The sequence below is a fragment of the Temnothorax nylanderi genome, unplaced genomic scaffold (assembly GCF_030848795.1).
Source record: "Temnothorax nylanderi isolate EJ_2023f unplaced genomic scaffold, tnyl_v1.0 TNYL_tig0157_pilon, whole genome shotgun sequence".
In the NCBI taxonomy this organism is placed as follows: domain Eukaryota; kingdom Metazoa; phylum Arthropoda; class Insecta; order Hymenoptera; family Formicidae; genus Temnothorax; species Temnothorax nylanderi.
In genome coordinates, this window is record NW_027249219.1 from 40972 (window position 1) to 46347 (window position 5376).

Consider the following 5376-nt stretch of genomic DNA (forward strand, 5'->3'; position numbering starts at 1 on the left):
TTATACTCGATGATGTCGTCGGCATCCCAATTCTCGTGCTCCAAAGTCCAACTTTTGTTGAATCTCTCGACGGTACTTTGCACTCTTCGCCTCATCGTTTTGTCCATACAGATATTTTAGCTCGCTCAATGTCACGAGAATTTGCGGCGATGCCTCGTCCGAAACTGTGCAATTCCCATGCTTCGGCGGCTTGATTATGCTGTACACCGAGAGCAATTTGTACAGTTGCAAGAACGTTGGACAGTTTGGATGGTCATTGCATCCCGCTGCTTGGCGTATGGTGCTGAAAAATTTCTAGAAAAGTGAAAAACGCGTCAAAAATATTTTCGGAAAAAATACATGAGAAATATTGTTGTCTAATTACTTCCAAGTTATCCTGGTTGACTTTTCCCGTTAGCAAGTATTGAAAATCGAATTTGTCGATAAGGTAGCGACACAACTCCATCGTGGATTGAAGGGATACTCGCAAACCTTGTGCTGTTTCTCGGGTCAAAAATTCGTCTTCCGTTATGTCACCTTTCCGTACCGCCCATTCCCACCGATTCAGCCATTTCAGGGACTCCTCTAACATCTGTGAATGATTATGGATATACGTATATATATAAATGTATAAATCTTAATGTTTTGTAAATGATTAGATGATCCCTTGTCATGTTAGCGTTTCAATTATTCGGCAACTAGATTACCTTGTAGTCTTTAGTGTCCGGCGTAAGACCTTCGTTGGGAGATTTGCGGTTTAGCGCGTCGAAAATGTCGTTGATACGCTTACAAAAGGAGATTGTCTCCTCACACCCATCAAGCACCGTACATTTTTTAGACAAGTAAAATGCCAAGCCATCGGCAACGGAATTGCTAAAAATCTGTAATAAAAAAAATCATTAGGTGAACAGGGGATAAAAAAGGTTTCGGATCGCGTAAAGTTGCCCTTAACAAATAACTTGGCACAGTGTTTAAAATGCAATGTAAACGTGCAGTGAAAAGTAACTAAGGTGAACGAGCAACAGGGATTTAGTTATCTCAGTATATTTACAAAAGCTCCTCCTGATGAGCAAAGACACAATAAAAGAATAACATAAATATCCATTCACATATACGACAAGAACATAAAATATTAGCGCAATTAAAATATAAGCAAAATAATTTCTGTACGACTTTATGAGTGTCGTGATCGCAAATCGCAAAACAATAGTATGTCGTTATCAAATATATTATCAAAAGAACACTGAACGTCGTGACGTCATGATTATCCCGCAAATGCAATGAAACACGTGTAATTGTTTACGTAAAACGCACGGAAACTTAAAGCTACTCAATTGAATAATAAGCAACGCAATGCTGAGAATAATAAATCGTATGAATCTTAAATCTAACGCAATATAATACTGTAAGGCTTTTAATGCCTAGTCGGAAAGTCTTTATTCCTTTTACGGAAATGTAATTTGATATGCTTCTCGAGCTGAACAATGAGGTATCGAATTTCAAAGTAATTGTAGTTCACCGCAATTCAGACTGAATGTTATATAATTGAATTATTCAGAGACGCGCCTCGAGTAAAACACATTGAGGATTAGCAAGATAATATTCGACGCGTGAATGTTGTGTAAGTCGATCTTTGGCCAATTAATCTCACGATCGTGAAAAGCGACTGTCTTATAGCAGCGTTATCCGACGCATATCGGAAAGGCTTGTACAAGCCTGCAGTTGCGTGGTTCACGCTTATCCGAAAGTTCGGAAGAAATATGAAAAGTACTTAACGTGGTTGCAAGCAGCTCCATCGTTGCATGTGACGATAGTTAAGGATGTAATCCTGGTATTGGTCCACGTATACTCTTCCTTCGCAATAAGTGCGCATGTAATGCGTCCCTCTCATGTAATACGGAATGTTCTCGTTGCGGCAGGAATACTGTCTCTTCGTGCTACGCACGACTTTCACACGCACGCAGCATTCAATCCGATCGCGAGCTTTAGAACCGTACCACACGCGGTAGCGTGGGCATGAGGCAGAATGCCTCGTAAAGAATGCGTAATGCTACAGATTGGTCAACTTCTCATTCACAACTCGCGATACTATTCTCAATATCCGACTGATCTCGTTTGAACACACTTTATCGTGCCTACTCAATTAACTCAACGTATCTTTGCAATCGCACGAGTGATTAATGAAATCGAGTAACGGTCGAAACGTGCTTTCGGTGCCACGGACCTTGAGCGAATGGCTCAGAACGCGGCTCGTCACGTATCGTTGCGTCGCAAGCGCGGACCGGTAACAACCAAAGGACGATCGGCAGCGCGCCCTTGGCTTCCGGCGCCGCGGTCGCCGCGTTGCTGTCGATGTCACTAGCGAGTCGATATTTTCGAGAACGCGCTAAATTTGAACACACAGTTATCACAAATAAAGAAATGGCCAACTTTTTATTGATGTTCTTTTCGCCGTGTGCACGGTCAAGAAAGCTGCTAATTTTTCGTCGCACAAATGTCGTAATATAAATAAAAATACCTGTGTCGCAAGTCGAACGCGCATTTTTGACGTATTGTCGGGGGAAACGTGTCTCTGCGTGATTTTCGGACACGCTCTAGCATTTCCCACGTGCTGACTATCCAGTTTGAACAAATCCACGAAGTACTTCCACTCGATGTAATCACTTGTGGAACTGACCTACGGAAAAATTGACTGCATAACATTTCGTCGGCTAATCGTAAAGGTTTTTATTATTTACATGCAATCGAGATGCACTCTTTGAGATTAATTACAGCAACTCTTGTACGATTTATGAAAACGCGATTAGAAATGTGCTGCGAATTCGCGACTCGTCGCTGCGGCGAGAAAAAAACTTGAAGCAGGCAAAAGGGTTACGTCTTTGTCTTTTAATTCACTTATTTCGCAACTTACCCTCAGTCGTTTTTTATTGTGTAGCCGATTTCGAATAGTCTTCATCAGATGAGGAGAATCGGAGAAGACGAATACTTTTCGGTCGCTGTCGAGAGGGTGGCTAAACCATGTTTTCGTATCGTCGATGGAGCTCGTGACACCCAATATAGCACCCATTTTCTTATTCGTTGACGCGCCGTCAGCAATAATTCCGTGAATTTTTGCTCCGGTTTCTTCGAGGTAGATGATAGCTTTAACAACTAATTTTGCTAATTCCTCTCCTTTAACGGGATTCTTTGACGCGAAGACAGCAATGGGCTGTGTGTACGTGTCGGCAAGCGGTTGGAACATGAGAACCAAACCATGAGTTGCTTGATCGTCGATGCTCGTCGATTGTGGCCCATCATTTCCGAAATCTGTCAAGCCAACGTACGTCAAATTCCGCGAGCACTCTGCCACATATTTTCTTATATTGATTTCGTCCAACAAAATCACACCGTAGCGTTGCAGAGAAGTTTTACGCTCAAAATGCTTCTTCAGCAGCTGCGAGAAGTTTTCATCGAAACCGCACTTCATATTTATCAATGAAAAATAGCTCCGAATCGTGCGTGTGCAAGGCAGAACGTAATTTTTCCGCATAAACTCGTAATATGCCGGCGAGCGGATGTTCATTAGTATGCACAACATTATCCACTGTTCTGTGTAGCGTCGGCCTTTTGCATCCTTCTTCGTCGCGGCTTCAACGATCTCTCGGAGTACAGTTTTTTGAGAATCAGGAACTTTTAAATCGGAAAACTTTCTCTCGAGACTTTCAGCACTTATCTTCGACATTTCATCTTTTGTCTCGTTCAAAGATTGCAGCAGCAATGTTACGCGTGCTTTAGCTCGATTCTTCTTGCGTCTTTCGACACTTTTTTTTCGTCGCATTGCCTCCAATTTTTTCTTTTCCACGGGGTTTGAAGAGCTGAAAACTCGATTCAGTGTTTTGCTCTTCTTGAATCGCGCCTCCTTCTGCAATTGGACTTTTCGCAGTTTCGAACAGTTGTCACATCTCTTTTTTTTTTTAGATTAGCGAACAATCGTTCTGGTGCCATCTCTCAAGACCGTCTCTGAACACTGAGTCCGCTTGCAAGTGATAAACACTAACGGCGCCTATTCCGCTGCATAGGTTCAATTTTCCGAAATTTGTCAAAATATGCGGCAATGCTCCGGTGCTGTCCAAAATTTCCGCAAGCTTTCCTTCTGCGGGATTGACGACGTGTCCATAGACGTGGTAGCTTAGCGTTTTGTCGGCATGGAGAATCACACACTTCTCAATCACTGGTGATTCTACTCCATTTTTCACCAGTGCTCGAGCATGTGAAAACAAGAGACTCTTGCCAGACAATTCTCCAACACTCCACGATTTAGGAATCACAGCCGAGCAGTTTTGCCTATCCTCCACACCACCCACGCGATGGGTATTACCTGCAATACGTTTTGTTTCATTCAACCTATATATACGGTATACAAGATTCTTTATAAACTTTGGCGAGCAACCTCAGGAATAAACAAATGATAAATCAAAAAAGTTTGCATCACCGAATGCGCATCCCTATTCTTGTATTGGTACATTTGCGATTACTCTCGTCATGAATATGAGCGTACAAACGTGAATCTTGATAGAAGTTAATAGAAAACGAGAAGCATCTTGTTAATAGAAAAACTCCGATAATTCTTAACTTACCCTCGTTGACTATCACAGTTGACAGATAAAATCCTCTGGTAACTCCGACATTGGCACTGTCGTTTGTGCTGGAGCTGATGTTTCGGAGCTCTGTTGACCGTCCAGAGAAATTGTCGTTTCGGTGGATGCGAGTTGAGTTGCAGAAGTAAGCCATGGCCTTTCTACGGAAACATCATCTGCAGCTAATGATGGAAAAAAGTGATTTGAGTAACATTATACCGACCATATGATTGAAGGAGAATTTGAACTGCACATTACCTGCGATTTCTGATTGATCGCCCATATTGTTGATCAGCGCAGTCGAAACAGGAAGCTCATATGATTGCGTCTCTTGGTGAATTGGGGAAGAATCCATTGCGTACTCTGCGACTGAAGCCACTGCCAAAGATTCATTCGATGTATTGACATCGAATATTGTTGGAATAGCAGAACTGTCTAGCCGAGGATGTTTAAATGGCACCTGAAAAGATAAATATTATTTATTCAAAACAAAAATGAACAGTACATAAAAATCAAATTTGACATGTTGCAAAGGAATCTCCTGAGAATCACTAACTTCAGCAATGATTTTTCCGTTAACATCCCGTTTCACATACTTTGTGATCATGTACTTAGTCTTGAAATGCGTTTTGCAAACGAAATGAGACGTCTTCAACTCTATTTCACCGGGTATTGCAGCTTGCCACAGTTTTAACATTTCGGAGTCAGCCGGCATTTTGAACAGCGAATTATTGGTCGCGTTCTTATAACTCGACTTGCATACGACGCACGATCTCCCCAT

At 42.0% G+C, this 5376-nt stretch overlaps 1 pseudogene; it reads right to left on the bottom strand.

Annotated features, from left to right (window-relative positions):
- Positions 1-5376, bottom strand: LOC139777653 (uncharacterized; annotated as a pseudogene).